Source organism: Canis aureus, chromosome 6 (genome assembly GCF_053574225.1).
Source record: "Canis aureus isolate CA01 chromosome 6, VMU_Caureus_v.1.0, whole genome shotgun sequence".
In the NCBI taxonomy this organism is placed as follows: Eukaryota; Metazoa; Chordata; class Mammalia; order Carnivora; family Canidae; genus Canis; species Canis aureus.
The window spans coordinates 61,041,215-61,059,632 of record NC_135616.1 but is presented as its reverse complement, the minus strand read 5'-3'; the positions used below and the strand labels follow the sequence as shown (position 1 = coordinate 61,059,632).

At 38.0% G+C, this 18,418-nt stretch overlaps 3 pseudogenes; all 3 read left to right on the top strand.

Moving 5' to 3' along the window:
* The first annotated feature begins 2,889 nt into the window (after window positions 1–2,889).
* LOC144316218 (14-3-3 protein epsilon pseudogene) lies at window positions 2,890–4,582 on the top strand (annotated as a pseudogene).
* Window positions 4,583–5,099: 517 nt separating this feature from the next.
* On the top strand, window positions 5,100–6,912 carry LOC144316564 (UPF0688 protein C1orf174 pseudogene; annotated as a pseudogene).
* A 745-nt stretch (window positions 6,913–7,657) lies between these two features.
* On the top strand, window positions 7,658–10,474 carry LOC144316563 (cytochrome c oxidase subunit 1 pseudogene; annotated as a pseudogene).
* Window positions 10,475–18,418: the final 7,944 nt, after the last annotated feature.

The window sequence follows — 18,418 nt, the reverse complement described above, 5'->3', positions numbered from 1 at the left end:
AACTCAACATCGATGTACATTTGAGGTCTGCATCAAGTACAAATCTCTTCAAACCAATTTATGATCTGATTCAGGTAGGGTTTTTTTTCAACATGGTAAAGGTATTGGTATCCATGAAAAAGAATTGTGGTTAGCCCTTTTTCAAAGAAGGAAGAAGGTGTTTAAGGGTGAATGCTTATGTCTCTCCAAGTGTATATTTTGAAAACCTCCTAATGTGATAAAATTTGAAGGCAGAATCTTTTTTTTTTAAATCTTTATTTTTATTTATGATAGTCAGAGAGAGAGAGAGAGGCAGAGACACAGGCAGAGGGAGAAGCAGGCTCCATGCACCGGGAGCCCGATGTGGGATTCGATCCCGGGTCTCCAGGATCGCGCCCTGGGCCAAAGGCAGGCGCCAAACCGCTGCGCCACCCAGGGATCCCTGGAGGCAGAATCTTTGGAAGATAATTATAATCAGGGGAAGTCATCAGTGTGGAGCTCTAAGGAATGGGATTGGTACCAGAGCTTGCTTCTTTTTGTTTTTCCATTTGTATCATTTACATCATGCTCTGTCTCAGAATCGCTAGACTCTTTACCTTGCTTCTTTGTAGCTTCTGGCAGTGGCCATTCATCATTGTGTTCCTTGACTTACAGGGGCTTCCTTCTCACCTTTGCCTCTCTTGCCAGGTAATATTCTCCCTGTGTATCTCGGTCTTTATGTGGTATTTTCCTCTTCTTATAAGGGCACCAGTTATATCTGCTTAGAGCCCACCATAATAACATGATCTTAACTTGATTACATCTTTAAATACTCTAATTCCAAATAAGGTAACATTTTTAGGCACTTTGGGGGACATAGTTCAACTCATAACAGTCCAATTGTGCCCAGTCATGTTCATCTTTCCCATGTGTAAAATACAATTATCCAGTTTTAACATCCTCCTACATTTTAACCCAATCCAAGATTGACTCTGGGCCCCAAATTTCATCTAGTTATCATCTAAATCAGTTATGGGTGAGGCTTGGCTTATGATCCATCCTTGAGCAAAATTCCTGCCCATCTGTGGCCCTGTGAAATCAAAAAACAAGTGATATGCTTCCAAAATAAATGTTAGAAAGGCATAATATAGATATTTCTATTCCAAAGGGGTGAAATAGGAAGGACAAAGAGGTCACAGGTCTTAAATCCAAAATCCAGGAGGATACATTCCATTAGACTTCAAGAACTGAGGACACTCCTCTGTGACTGGCTCTGCCCCTGGCCTGCTGGAGTGGCAGCCCTGTGGTTTTGGCCTCCCAAGGAGGAGGCTCTACCTGAGGAGGTCCTAGGTGCAAGCCTTTGTGTCCACAGCTCTACCATGGATGACATCCTTTCTTCACTTTATATAGTCTCTGTCCCTTTCAGTTAAGGCTGGAAGCATTTCTGCTAGTATAACATTCTCAAAAGCCTTGTCAATCTCTAGTGCATTAATAGGGAACAAGATTTCAGACAAGATGGTCCATTACAGATCTTTCCTGGATAATAGCATGTCTATTTCTGGCTTAGGCTGAGATGATTTCAATTGGATCCATAAGTCACATGCTTAAATTTTTCTTTTCTTTTTTGTAAATAGATTTTATTTACTTATTTGAGAGACAATGCATGAACATGACAGGGGGAGAGGCAGAGGGAAAAGCAGACTCCCTGCTGAGCAGGGAGCCAGACATGGGACTCAATCTGGGACTCTAGGATCATGACCTGAGCTAAAGACAAATGCTTAACTGAGCCATCCAGGTGCCCTCATGTTTAACCTCCTTAGTAAATGATTGTCTAGCATCACCTTTGGCTTTGTTAGTAAGTACACTCTCTGGATAAGCTGGGAATTTTCTTGTGCTGGTCCCATCTTGCCCAACAGTTCAATCTTCAATTTATCTCTTATCTGTTGCATTTTACTATAAGCAGAAAGAAGAAATCAGGCGAATTTTCCCTTGTTTGGTTGGGAATCTCTTCAATGAAAGATCCAAGTTCAAAATTAACCATTGTGTTTAATTTTGTGTCAACTTGGCTAGGCTACGGTACCTAGGTGTTCAGTCAAATTACCGGTCTAGATGTTTCTGTGAAAATATTTTTAAGATATCATTAGCATTTAAGCCCAGACTCCATTTTTTTTAAAAGATGAACCACCTAGGCATCCCCATCATGTGAAATAATTTTCAACAATTAATGATGTAAAATGAGATAATATGTTTAATGTATGATAATTAAATGTTATGAAAGATTTGTAATATCAATTATCATATGTAACAGATATATTAAACTTAAAACTCTACGGTTAGAAGTTTAATTTCCTTCCCCTAACAGCATGTTCATAATTAGCCTTCTTTTATTAATTATCCCTATCCTACTTGCCATAGCATTTCTTACACTAGTTGAATGAAAGTTTTAGGTTATCTACGACTCCATAGAACGAAATATCATCAACCCTCATGGCCTGTGACAACCTATCACTGATGCTGTCACACAACTCATTAAAAAAACACTATGACTTCATATCCAGACTTATTATTGCACCAATCCTAGCCCTCACGTGAGCCCTAACCATTTGAATTCCATTACTATTGGGAAAGGTCATCAGAAGATGGACTATTGGTTGACCAGTGAGCTAGACTTCAGCACATGGAGGCTCCTCACCTCTCTGGTCCTTGGAACGTAGGTTCTACTTGCCTTTTTCATCCCCAGAGGCTGCTCCAAAGACAGTATAGCCTTAAGATAAGAAGGCCTACATAGTATACATGACTGAACTCACTTTGGGACTCTTTATAAACTTCTAAGATTTGACCGGCAGATGTAGGGATCCATTCATCTTGTTGCCTCCCAAGATAAGCCTCAAAGGTAAGTTTCCTTTGCTTATTAAAACTGCCACCTGCCGAGCGAGAGGCTGAGAGAGTCGGAGACGCTATCCGCTTCCATCCATCGCGCAGACCCTGCCGGAGCCGCTGCGGCTATGGATGATCGGGAGGATCTGGTGTACCAGGCGAAGCTGGCCGAGCAGGCTGAGCCATACGACGAAATGGTGGAATCAATGAAGAAAGTAGCAGGGATGGATGTGGAGTTGACAGTTGAAGAAAGAAACCTCCTATCTGTTGCATATAAAAATGTGATTGGAGCCAGAAGAGCTTCCTGGAGAATAATCAGCAGCGTTGAACAGAAAGAAGAAAACAAGGGAGAAGACAAACTAAAAATGATTCGGGAATATCGGCAAATGGTTGAGACTGAGCTAAAGTTAATCTGTTGTGACATTCTGGATGTACTGGACAAACACCTCATTCCAGCAGCTAACACTGGCGAGTCCAAGGTTTTCTATTATAAGATGAAAGGGGACTATCACAGGTATCTGGCTGAATTTGCCACAGGAAATGACAGGAAGGAGGCAGCAGAGAACAGCCTGGTGGCTTATAAAGCTGCTAGTGATATTGCAATGACAGAACTTCCACCAACGCATCCAATTCGCTTAGGTCTTGCTCTCAACTTTTCTGTATTCTACTATGAAATTCTTAATTCCCCCAACCGTGCCTGCAGGTTGCAAAAGCAGCTTTTGATGATGCAATTGCAGAACTGGATACGCTGAGTGAAGAAAGCTATAAGGACTCTACACTTATCATGCAGTTGTTACATGATAATCTGACACTATGGACTTCAGACGTGCAGGGTGATGGTGAAGAGCAGAATAAAGAAGCGCTGCAGGATGTGGAAGATGAAAATCAGTGAGACATAAAAGCCAACAAGAGAAACCATCTCTGACCACCCCATTCCTTCCCATCCCACTCCCATTGGAAATTCCCCCATTGTCACTGAGAACCACCAAATCTGACTTTTACATTTGGTCTCAGAATTTAGGTTCCTGCCCTGTTGGTTTTTTTTAAAACAGTTTTCAAAAGTTCTTAAAGGCAAGAGTGAATTTCTGTGTATTTTACCGGTCCCAGCTGTGTATTAAGACACTATTCAGGACTGTGTAGAGGCTTTTTCAGCATTACTGCATTGTCTCCTGCCAGATGTGGCAAGATCACCATTAAAAATGGAAATTACATTTGAAAGCCATTAGACTTCTAGGTGATGCAAGCATCTAAGAGAGAGGTTAATCACACTATAGACGCATTGTGGTATCATTTTTCCTTTTTCTAATTGTTTAAATCGAATTTTATACCAATGTTAAAAATTAATTGGATGTTAGTTTGAAGTGGTTAAAGATTGTTTGAAGAGTTGTTATAATGGTTTTGCTGTAAAAAGTGTTGCGGAAATGTTGCTGAAAAGCATGGTGCTGGTAACTGTTCAACAATCCATGGCTGCTCATTCTTGCCTACTTTTACTCTCCCTCTAAAGCAGGTTAGCATTGAAGGTGGTATGGAAAAGCCTGCATGAGTGTTCAGTTCTTTGTTTCTTCTCCTTCCCTTTCCCCTTAGGCCCCCCCTTCCCTCCTTCGCTCGCTCAACCTCTTTCGTTCGGTATGTGTAACTTGAAGCTAATTTGTACTACTGGATATCTGACTGGAGCCACAGATACAGAATCTGTATTGTTCTTACTGAAACACAGCATGGAATTAACATTAAACTTAAATAAAACAAAGCCAAATTAAAAATGCCAAATAAAAAAAAAAACTGCCACCTGCCAAGCTGGAGTGGCCTTTCTTCAGTCTCTTCCTGCCCCAGCCCCCAAACTACAGGGGCCAGTTTCAGATTATACCAGGGAAGCTGATGAGGAACCTGTCAATCAGCAATTTGGTGAATCAGCCAAGACACTGAAGAAATGGGCCTTGGGAATTAGACACCCATGAGAGGAAAACAAGTTGGCCATCAACCTCTCTGTGGGGAGGGGTGACCCATCTGTTAGATGCCTGTGGATCACTGTGTGAGTAGGAGGATGCCCGAAAACTCCAGCCAGTCCAATGCATTTGTTGGAGGAACTGCAGAGAGAATACTGTAGCAGAGAAGGGAAGTGCATAAGAGCTGCAGTCAGCTGGCCTCTCCTGTAGGCACTTTGGCTGGAGGCTGAAGCTCAAGTTAGAAAGTGAGAGGAAGAACTGAGATTAGAGAAGCAGGTGGGAGTGTCCACTACTCTGCTAGCTTCAGTGCTGGCAGACAAGATGAAGGAGCAGGATCATAAGTTGAGGCCTCAGTGCACAGTTCTGCAAAGGTAGGAGGGTCCCAAATGCCTCAGATTAAGATCCAGGCACTTGCAAAAAAAAAGCCTGATTGGAATGGCAAGAGGTAACAATCTTTGAGAAAGTGATGAGATGTTGTGTTGCTTGAAATGATCCAAGCCTTCCGATCCCTAATACAAAGGAAAATTGCAAATAGTTATTGCCCCAAAGCTCCTAGGAAAAAACTTGAATTCTTTCTCTGTCCTCTGAAGTTGCAAATTTTATCATGTCCTTGAAACATAAATACCCCAGGAGATAACCCAAATATTGGCCACAGAGACTGAAGAAAAGGGCATGTGTGGAGTTTTAAAAAATGCAGACTACTGGAGGATTTCCCTTGTCCCAAACCCAACCTGCAGGCTCCATAAGATCACAAATATTGGTCAAAAGCCAAGTGAATAGCTGACTCATATCTGGAGTCTGGGAATAAAAACTGGATGGGCATAGAAAGTTGCAGAAGATTTGTGGAAAAGGAATATTGAGAAAGGAATTTTACATGTAATCAAGCTAAAACTGAAATGAATTTATGTAAATTAAACAGAAAAATGGGAAGAGTTTTAATACACTGCTGTAAAATTAGAATTTGGTTTTCTTTCTTTTAAAAGAACTAAGTTTTCAGCTGGGGCCATGCCCCACCACATCTTCCAGGACAGTATGTCAGACATCGCACAAAGCCGTCGACAAACATCCAAGAAGTTCAAATGGGACAAAGGTTACCTGGTGAAATCAGAATTACAGAAACTAGCCCCTCAGAGTGACCGTGGTGCTGTGCCCAGAATACCACCCGAGAGCCCTGGTAACAGTGAGTTTCTGGGGTTTGCCAGAGAGCACCTGCCCCCAGGAAAGGGGGCTGGAGCTCCTGCACAGCTGGAGGCCGCGGGGCGCCCCCTCGGGCACCCTACAGCTGTGGGCGACACTTGCCCAGCAGAGACGGAGGACAGCCTGGCTGGCCCTGCCAGCACACACCTCTGGCTGGGGGGCAGCGTCACAGCAGCTGCTCAGCACAGGGCGGGTCCACACTGCACACCGAGCAGGCTGCAAGGCCACCGCTGCAGACGGAGGACAGCATCTTTCTGGCTGAGGACAGCAACCAGCCCATGCCCGTGGGCCGGTTCTTCGGGAATGTGGAGCTCCTGCAGGACCTTCCACCAGCTTCTTCGTCTTGTCCTTCAATGAACAAACAAGAATTCAGGAAAACGCATTTCAGAGCCAAAGATGATGAAGACGATGATGATGGTGCAGAAATGTAGAGAATGAAGTATACACAGTGATTTCCTTGCATATTTAATACAGTTAATAGTCCCACAGTTTAGTGCTGAGATGTGTATCAAGTTTATCTCCCAAGAAAACATATTCTTAACCAAATGTTGAAGCTGACCCGTAAAAGTCCTCATACAGAACACCAAGTACCTGGAGTGTTTATACTCATCATCCAGAACCATCTCTGAGACTGCACAGCCGCTGCTCCCACACCCATGCATTTTCTTGTGTCTGTGTGTAAATGACACAGTTTGGGTCCCCCGGGGGGCTCAGAACTCAGTGCGAGAGATCTTTCTAAAGAAACTCCTCACTAAACTCTTTAGTTTTGATAATACAGGAGTTTATTTTCCATTATCTCAATTTGATCATTCTTGTGATTGAGTCAATGCCAGTTCTTAAAGAACTCTCCTTTATTTCTGTATATGAAGCTAATGTTTACCCTGGAAATTCTGCAATATGCATATGAGAAAGAAATAAAATATATTTTGAAAATAAAAAAAAACTAAGTTTTCTTAGATTATTGGCCTGCTCTTCATAAACAATCGTATTCAAAGATTTTTGTTTTCTTTACCTTTAATGTACTATGCCTAGAAAACAAGGAATCTGTGTTTTGTCTTTATCAGGTCTTGCTTACTTAAGAAAACCAAAAGTCTTAAGATTTTTACAAACATGAAACTTTTTGTATGTGTTAAATTTCACAGGATGCATTACCAAATACTAAACATTTTTTAGACTATATTCCTAGGAAATGCTTCAAATCTATGTCCTAGTATAATGGCATCAATCAAATTAAATTTAAATTTAATTTAATCAAATTAAATTTAAAATCTGTCACGGAAACAATAAAATTCTCTGGTCTATTGCATTATAATAAACCCATCATATTTTTAATAATAACTATTTTAAGTCTTTTGTCACTTGCAGTCACTGTCCTACTGTTCTTGCTTTGGCAAAAAGTGTTTCTGCCTCTTCATGGAAAAGACTTTGACAAGTTTCTGATAACTTAGATCAATCTACCTTCATGTGGGAGGAACAATAATAAACCTTTCAAGTGCTTCCCCAAGTCTACCTCCCTAACCCCACCATCTATCATAGGATGGTAGCTGGAAACGTGTCCCTGTTCTCCTTTCCCTCATTAGTGGGGTAGGCCTACTACATTGGTGATATGTTAACAGGTGAAAATTTGCCTCAGCTGCTAGATGCTCTGCAGACTTTGCTGGATGAACACCTACAAGGGGAAGATGGGCAATAAACCTGCAGAAAAATTCAAGACCCAGGTACCACGGTCTGGTTTGGGGAGTCATCTGGCCAGGTAAGATGCATATTGTCCCCAAAGCTGTGATTGATAAAGTACAAGGTCATCCAACCCTTAAGAATGTGAAAAAGATGCAAGCCTTTATAGGAATTTGGGGTCTTGAGAAGACTTTTATTCCCCAACCAGCATGGTGCCTTCATCTTTTATATGGCCTGGTAAAGAAAGGGCATATCTGGGACTGGGGATCAGAGCATTAAACCACCTTTGAGAAAGCAAAAATACTAGTGAGGCAGATTAAAGCTCTGGACATCTCCTAAGCAGGGCTAGATATGTTTAAGTTAGATGTGTCTAGAAACTCTGGAAGGTATGGGTCAGGCACTGTGGCAGAGACAACGGAAGGGAAGAGTGCCCCTAGGATTTTGGTCCTAACTCTGGAAAGGGGCAGAAACCCAATATACCCCCATAGAGCAACAGCTCCAAGCAGTGTACACAGCCCTCCTCAAGGTAGGGCCTCTCACACAGCAGCCAACGCAGTGGCAAGCAGGCTGAGCTTAGAACAGTTTGGCTGGTGTTACTCATGAACCTTGACCATTAATCTGTTGCACAATTGGGCTGTTCTAAAGAGATTAATCCTATGCCTTGGACAACGAGAAACTGAGGGATGGATAATCATAAATTAGTCTATGTGGGGTCAGGATATGTGGAAAGACATTTGGGTACATCTGCAAGAACCTGAAGAAGTAACCCTCCTTGTTTTCTATGTCCCAGCTCTTGAGGCATTGACATTTCCAATCAGTAAGCTGATGTCCTACTGCATATACAAGCCTTAGCTACCAACCCTTCAGTAGTTACAGCAGACTGAGTGCCACCAGAATGGCCACCACAGTGCCTCAGTAAAATGACATATTGTTAAGAATGTCAGATTGCCCTTAAACTACTTGGTTAATACAGTAAAAGCACAGCACCCAAGGCAATTGCCAAAGGAATGTGGAGCCATCCACTAGAGTTCTCAGCCAGTGAAGGATTCCCAAATTGATTATATGGGCCTCTCCCTCTGAGTGAGAGTTCTAAATTTTTTAATGATAAACACTTCCATCAATATCAATTTTATATCAAATTTCACCATCCATTCATCTAATTAAATTATTAACCATAACCACTTTATCATAGGAGGATGAGGAGGAATTAATCAAACTCAATTATGAAATATTATAATTTGTTCATCAATTGCTTACATGGGATGAATAATAGCTATTATAATTTATAACCCAACTATAATAATCCTAAATTTATTAGATTACATTATAAAACACATACATTTATATTATTTATATATAACTTACCTACCACAATACTATTGCTCTCATGATATGAAATAAAATTCTCTTGATTACCATACTCATTCTTCTTATTATATTATCATTAGGAGGCCTCCCACTACTTTCAGTATTCTTACTCAAGTGAATAATTATTCAAGTAAAAGCAAAAAATAATAACATTATTTTGCAAACATTAATAGTTATCATAGCATTACTTAATCTATATTTTATATACAATTAGTTTACTCCACATCACTAACTACATTTCCATCAATAAACAACATAAAAATAGAATGACAATTAGAAAACATGAAACAACTTTTTTATCACCACTAATTGTGGTTTCAATATTATTTCTTCCTTCAACACCAATATTATCAGTGCTAAACTAGGAATTAAATTAGTATAGACCAAGAGCCCTCAAAATGCTAAGCAAATATAATTTAATTTCTGAGAAGTAAGGATTGTAAGACTTGATTCTGCATCAATTAAATGCAAATCAAACACTTTTATTTTTGTTTAATTTTTTAAGAGTTTTATTTATTTATTCATGAAAGACAGAGAGAGAGGTGAGAGACACACAGAGACACACAGAGACACAGGCAGAGGGAGAAGCAGGCCCCATGCAGAGAGCCTGATATGGGACTCTATCCCGGGTCTCCAGGATCAGGCTCTGGGCTGAAGGCGGTGCTAAGCCGCTGAGCCACTGGGGCTGCCCCAGATCACACACTTTTATTAAGCTAAGTCCTTGCTACCCTGGCAGGCTTTTACCCCACAAATTTTTAGTTAATAGCTAAATACCCTTGTCAACTGGCTTCAATCTACTCTTTCTGTTTAGGGGAGAAAGCAAGAAGAAGACCAGCAGAATTAAAGCTGCAACCCTCCATGGAAGTAATATTATATGACACCTGCCATATTATGAGCCTTGGGTTTTGTTTTCTTAGTTACAATAGGAGGTCTAATAGGGATTGTTCTAGCTAATTAATCCTTAGATATTGTTCTCCACAATACATACTGTGAAGTAGCACATTTTTGTTATGTCTTACTGCTAGTAGTATTTGCCCCTTATAGGAGGATTTGTTCACTGATTCCCATTATTCTCAGGTTATACACTCAAGTCAACCTGAGCAAAAATCCACTTCACAATTATATTTGTAGGTGTTAACATAACTTTCCATAACATTTTCTTGGCTTTTCAGGAATACCAAGATGTTACTCTGATTACTCCAATGTATATATACAACAAGAAACACTATCTCATCCATAGGTCCATTTATCTCATTAACAGCAGTAAATGAATGAATTTCAGTAAATGAATGAATTTCATAATGATGAATGAATGATTTTCATAATTTGAGAAGCATTTGCCTCTAAAGGAGAAGTATCAATAGAATGAACTACTTAATCTTGCATAACAACATGGAATCCCCCCACCATGTCATCATTTAAAGAAACTAAGAACATACTTACATAAACTTAAATAAGAAAAGAATCCCCCAACTGGTTTCAAGCCAATATTATAACCACTATGTCCTTGTCAAATGGGAAATTAATAAAAATTACATAACTTTGTCAAAGTTAAATTATATGTTCAAATCCTTTATATCTCTATGGCGTATCTTTTCCAGCTGAGTTTTCAAGATGCAACGTGACCTGACATAGAGGAACTTTTACACCTTCATGATCATACATTAATAATTGTTTTCCTAATTAGCTCTTTAGTCCTTTATATCATTTCAGTAATATTAACAATTAAATTAATTCACACAAGCACAACAGATGCACAAGAAGTAAAAAGTCTGAATTATCCTACCAGACATTATCTTAATCCTAATTGCCCTACCATTACTACAAATTCTTTACATCATAAATACAATCAATAACCCTTCCCTGACTATATATCGAATCTATAAAGATTCAAATTATGAAGACTTGTACTTCAATTGCTATATAATTCTTGTATCAGACCTAAAACCAGGAGAATTTTGACTATTAGAAGTTGGCAATTGAGTAGTTTTATCTACAGAAAAAAAGTAAGTATTCATTTCATCCAAAGACGTTCTACATTCATGGGAAATTCCCTCTTTAGGCCCAAAAATAGATGACATCACCAGAGAGTAAATTGAACAGCCAGCATATCTATGTGACTGGGCTTTTACTATGGACAACATTCAAAAATTGTAGGTCAAACCAGAGTTTTGTACCTATTGTTCTTGAATTAGTTCCACTAAAATATTTCCAAAGATGGCTGCATCTCTACTATAAAGTCCTTAAGAAGATAAATACATTAACCTTTTAAGTTAAAGACAGAGTTTAAACCTCTCCTTTATGATATGACACAGCTAGATACAACACAATTTATTACCATTATATCAATAATTATAGTTTTATATTTCAACAAAAAATTTTAAAACATTTCTATCCTTCAAACCCAAAAGTAACAAACAAAACATCAAAACATTTCACCCCTTGAAAAACAAAATGAATGCAAATGTATTCCCCTTTTTCACTACTCCAACAGACTACCATTATTCTAATTATTATATTTCCAAGCATTGTTTCCCACACCTAATCAATCAATTTCTGTCTAATTCCTATTCAACTATGATTAATTCAACTGATATTTAAACAAATAACTATATGAAATCAGAAAGGACAATATTTTTTTAAAGATTTTATTTATTTATTCATGAGAGACACACAGAGAGACCAGAAGAGACATAGGCAAAGGGAGAAGCAGGCTCCCCATGGGGAGCCTGATGCAGGACTCCATCCCAGGACCCCAGGATTACAAACTGAGCCAAAGGCAGATGCTCAACTGCTGAGTCACCCAGGTGCCCCAGAAAGGGCAAATTTGAACCCTAGTACTTACATCATTTATTTATCAGCTTAACAAAGTTATCAGACCTTGTACCACACTCATTTACAACTACCACTCACTCTCAGTACATTTAGGAATGGCTATCTCTCCATGAGCAGGAACAGTAAATACCAGCCTCTACCATAAAACAAAAGCATCTTTGGTTCATTGCCTATCCAAGGGACACCTATCGACTTATTCCTATACTAGGTATTGAAATCATTAGCCTATTTAGTCAACCAATAGTCTGGCCATATGATTAAGAGCTAACATTACTGCCAGATATCTAATTCACCTTACTGGGGAAGCATTTTTATAATATTTTTTATTCTTATCATACCTACTGTCTTTGAATTCACAGTGGCCTTACTTCAAGCTTATGTATTAATCTACTCTACTTACACGATAATACTTAAAGGTCTATAAATACATGCATATCATATGGTAAATCCCAGTCCTGTCTGTCCTTCTCAAAAAATCTGGTCTGATAATTTTGACTCAATATTCCTATCACCCTTTGCCAATGTACTAACCATATACCAATAATGATGGGTCATCATTGGAGAAAGTACATTTCAAGGCCATCACACACCAACTGTCCAAAAAGAACTAGGATAAGCCATAATCCTCTTTATTATTTCAGAAGTCTTCTTTTTTACTGATTTCTTTTGAGTTTTTTATCTTTCAAGGCTACCCCAAAACCTGAATTAGGTGGTTGTTGACCACTCACTTCTAAATCTCCTAGGAGTACTACTTCTTGATACTTCAGTTCTATTCGTTTCTAGAGTCTCCATTACTTGAGCTCATCACAGGCTAAAAAGAAGGAAATTGAAAATGTATATCCTAAGCCCTATTTGTTATAATTTTTCTAGGCATTTATTTTACATTACTGCAAGCCTCAGAATATGATGAAACATCATTTACAATATGAAATAGAGATTATGGCTCACCATTCTTTATAGCTACAGGCTTAGACAGATTGTACATAATTATCAGCTCCACTTGTGTCATTGTCTGCTTTATACACATAAACTAAAATTCCATTTTACATCTAATTATCATTTCAGAAAAAAAATTACCATTTCAGATTTGAAACAGCTGCCTGGTACTACATTTCACAGACACATATGTCTCTACCTATTGAAGAAGATCTTATTTTCTCAGTATTAAATATTAAAATTGACTTCCAATCAATTAGTTTCTGTATAACCTGAAAAGATTAACAAATCTTATACTATTTGCCAATATACTATTAACTTCATTACTTGTATTTATTGCATTCTGATTTCCTCACCTAAATGACTATTCAGTATACAGAAAAATCAAGCCTATACAAATGTGGATTTCACACCATAGGGTCAACACACCATCCTTCTCCATCAGCTTTTCTTAGTAGTCATTACATTTCTATTATTTGATCTAGAAATTGCCTTCTTCCTACCCCTACACTGAGCATCCCAAACAAGCTAAAAATTACTTATATTACTTCTAATTTTATTACTAGCCATAAACTTAGCTTATGACTTCAAAAAGGATTAGAATGAATATGATAATTAAAGCATGTAATTTTCATTCATTAAATTATGATTAACTTCATAATTATCAAATGTTCTTAGTCTGTGTTAATATTATTTTAGCATTTACAGTATCTCTTAAAAGGCTACTAATATGTTGATCTTATTTAATATCCTCATTATTATGCATGGAAGGTATAATATTATCATTATTCATTATAGTAACTTGTAATAATGCTAAACACTCTAGCATTTACATTACACTCACTTTACATTAGCTAGCATAATGTCTATTTTCTTCTTAGCATTCACAGCCTATAAGACTGCACCATGACTGTCCTTACCAGTTACAATATCCAATATCGATGGTACTGACTTAGCACAAAATCTTAACCTTCTCAATGCTAAATATTATTATTTAAACCATAATACTAATGCCATTAACATGACTATCAAAAAATCTGAATACTGCAATTTATAGCCTATTAATCCATTTTATCAACTTATTCTCCTGGATCAACAAAATGATAATAGCCTTTACTTTGCACTAATCTTTTCTGACTCTCCATCAGAACCTCTGCTAACATTAACAACATGACTTCTCCCATTACTACTTACAGCCAGTCAATTTCATCTATCCAAAGAATCGCTAACCTGACAAAAACTATATATCACAATACTTATTATATTACAAACATTCTTAACTACAGAAGTGAAAGTCCTATTTTACATTTTATTCAAAGCAACATTAGTCCCAATCCTAACATTATTACCCACTGAAGAAATCAGACAGAATGATTAAATGAAGAACTTTATTTCTTATTTTATATGCTGGTAGGATCACGTCTAACTTCTCATTGTGCTAATTTCAATCCAAAATCAAATAGGTTCATTACATTTTCCAATACTTCAATACTGAAAACCAAACAATACTGAGTTCTTGATTCAACATTTTCCTATGACTAGCATGCCTTTCAGCATTTATAGTAAAAATATCTCTTTATGGCCTGCACCTCTTATTACCAAGAGCACATGTAAAAGCCCCAATTGCTGGATCCGTAGTATTTGCAGCTCTACTATTCAAACTAGGTGGCCGTGGCACACTACAAATTACAACAGTACTACACCCCTTAACAAATTACATGCCTTTCCCTTTCCTTATATTTTCCTGATGAGGAATAATTACAACCAGCTTCATCTATTTATATCAGACAGACTTAAAATTACTCATCGCATCTTCTTCTGTCAGCCATATAGCACCAGTGATTATAGCCATTCTCACCCAAACACCATGAGGTTACATAGGAGCTACAGTCCTGATAACTGCCCATGGCCTTATATCATCAGTACTACTTTGCCTAGAAAATTCAAACTATGAATTAATTCACAACTGATCTATAATTCTAGCTCATGGACTACAGATACTCCTTCCATAAATGGCAGCACAATGACCACTAGCAATCCTTACCAACTTAGCTTTACCTCCAACAATTAATTTAGTTGGAAAACTAGTCATAGCAATATCATCATTCCCCATCATTACTGTCATTTAATAGGAATCAATCTTGTAATTACTCCCCTAGATTCTCCTTATATAGTAATCAGAACACAAGGCAATAAATATATCATAGCAATGATATTAAGCCATCATTTACACGAGAAAATGCTCTTATAACCTAACATATACTACTCCTTCCACTTTTATCACTTAATCCTCAAGCTATTTTGGGACTTATATACCATAAATAGAGCTTAATAAAAACATTAGGTTGTAAATCTAGCAATGAAAATTTATAGAAGTTATTTTATCAAGAAAGTGAAGAAAGTGCCTCCATATTATTATATGGCATTTTCAAGCTTTTAAAGAAGTATTCCATTAGTCTTGGGAACCAAAAAATTGGTGCAACTCCAATAAAACTAATAAATCTATTCACCCCTTCTATATTAACTTTGTTATTTATGTTAATTTTACCAATCATAGTAACCACCTCTAACATCTGCAACAATCTATAGCCATACTATGTAAAACCTGTCATTTCATACGCCTTCATCACCAGCTTAATTCCCACAATATTCATTTACTCATGCCTAATTATTTGGAATAATTATTCCAAATTGATACTGAATAAATTCAAACTCTAAAGCTATCACTTAGCTTTAAATTAGACTATTTCTCTGTTATATGTATATCAGTAGCATTTTTGTTACATGGTCATTATAAAGTCCTCAACGTGATATATACAGACTCCAACATTAACCAATTTTTCAAATACCTACTTATATTCCTTATTACTATACTAGCCTCAGTCACTGCCAACAACCTTTTCCAACTTTTCATCAGATGAGAATGAGTAGGAACATATCATTTCTACTCGTTAGGTGATGCTATGGGCCAAGTTGATGCAAACACTGATGTCCTCCAAGTAATCCTACATAACTGTGTTGAAGATACTGGATTATTATTCCAATAGCATGGTTTCTGTTTAATTTAAATTCATGAGACTTTCAACCCAACCTCAATCATATTAACCTTCCATGAATTGGACTTTTTTAGCCACAACTGGCAAATCCACCCAATTTGGCCCTCATCCATGACTTCCCTTGGCCACAGAAAGCCTGACACCCATCTCGGCCCTACTTCATTCAAGTACAATAGTTGCAGCAGATACCTTCTTACTAATCCATTTCCTGCCAGATAGAAAATAACAAAGCCATTCCAACCCCAACACTGCCTAGAAGCTATCACCATGCTATTTGCAGTGTTCTTACTAAAAATAAAGTTTAAAATATTGTTGCTTTCTCTACTTAAAATCAATTAGGCTTAATAATACTGACTATAGGTCTAAATCAACTATTTTACCATTTCTTCACATTACAACACATGCATTTTTCAAAGCTATGCTGTTTACATGTTTTGGGTTCATTATGAAAAACCGAAATGATGACCAAGACATCTGGAAAATTTTTTTTTACTCTGGCAGCAAAGCTAACATGACAACTTAGAATAGGTAGGATTATGAATAGGTATACCAACAGAAATAGGTAGACCTAATTTCACCATACATTCAGGGTTTTTTAGTGCCAGAATTTTATTTTTGTTTTGTTTTTTTTGTTTTGTTTTTTTAAAGATTTTATTTATTTATTCATGACAGGCATAGATAGAGACAGACAGACAGACAGACAGAGGCAGAGGGAGAAGCAGGTTCCATGCAGGGAGCCCTACGCAGGACTCGATCCTGGCACCCCAGGATCCCGTCCCAGACCGAAGGCAGGCGCTTAATCGCTGAGCCACCCAGGGATCCCCAGAATTTCATTTTTTGTAAAGATTTTATTTATTTGAGGTTGGGGGAGCACGTGCACAAGCAGGGGGAGCAGCAGAGGGAGAGGGAGAAGCAGGCTACCCACTGAGCAGGGAGCCCAATTCAGAGCTTGATCCCAGGACCCTGGGATCATGACCTGAGCTGAAGACAGATGCAATTTAATTGACTTAGCCACCCAACACCCCTGCCAGAATTTTTAAAATGCCAGAATAAATCAATAATATTAACAAAAATAGGATGATTTGATCATGCAAACATTGTAATGGTAAAATATATAAATGGCTCTATACATTTAGAGATCAAATGTATCTTGTCTCTTTGATGACAACTGATTATTGAATAAATTGCACTGAAAATAGACTTTTAGTTTTCGTACTGTTCTCACCTACATACCGATGTGGAGAACTCCATTTTCCCATGTAGCATGTTATCCCATCTTCTCCAGATATCCTAAGACCATTTTTGCAAATATAACTTAATTTAGTGCCATGTACATAAAGGCTAGAATTAAAGGTTTCTTCCCTTTCTTCTGAAGACTTAGATGCTCTCATGATTCCATGTTCTATATGAGGTGGTTGAGAACATGGAATCTTTTCTATATGAAGAATAGAGATCAAAGAGTCAAGCACAAATACAATGCTTACATGGAAAAGTACAATCAAATATCACTAGAGATTTTAAAATAAGGACAAGGACAATTTGAACTTATTCATTTAAAACTGAAAGTATTTGAAACCTGCAAGGATATACATCTCCATAATATGGATGCTACTAACGTAATGTCTTGTTCAATATACCCCTCATTCTTGTCTTGCTCATCATAAGGAGCAAAATAGGCATAAAAGGAAATTTTATCTCATGCCTACATAGGAACTCAAAGTTCTTGTCTGTGTTCATTTCACAGAAGCAGTGAAAGAATGCTGATTGATTTGTGTACCTAGATTGTAATTCACTCCAAAGATACAGATGCAGTGAAACACCGGGACACCTGCACCCCGATGTTTATAGCAGCAATGGCCACAATAGCCAAACTGTGGAAGGAGCCTCGGTGTCCATCGACAGATGAGTGGATAAAGAAGATGTGGTTTATGTATACAATGGAATATTACTCAGCCATTAGAAACGACAAATACCCAGCAGGACAACCAGTGTATGTTCTCATTCATTCGGGGAATATAAATAACAGTGAAAGGGAATATAAGAGAAGGGAGAAGAAAAAGACTCCTAACTCGGGGAAACGAACTAGGGGTGGTGGAAGGGGAGGAGGGCGGGGGGGCAGGGGTGAATGGGTGACAGGCACTGAGGGGGGCACTTGACAGGATGAGCACTGGGTGTTATTCTGTATGTTGGTAAATTGAACACCAATAAAAAATTAATTTATTTAAAAAAATTTTTTTAAAGAATATAGTCTTTCTTATAGTCAGTATACAATTTATTTCCCAATATGGAGAAAATTAAGAGATACCTCGTACATATCCACACAGTTTTGTGGCCTTGGGTCCTAGTATCAATGTACTAGCTATTAGGGACTCCAAGTGAGGAGGGTCATGCAAAGGGGTCATCCCAGCTGCCGTGGGTGACACCTGCAGCACATTGGCACAAAACACTTCTTGGTTTCCCCAGGAAAACAGACTAAATTCCCACTGCAGCCCCTTCTTTGGGTTGTGGCAATGTTCCACATGACCACCATGAAGGGTCCTTCCTTATGGGTAACAAAGATTTGTGAATTAATTT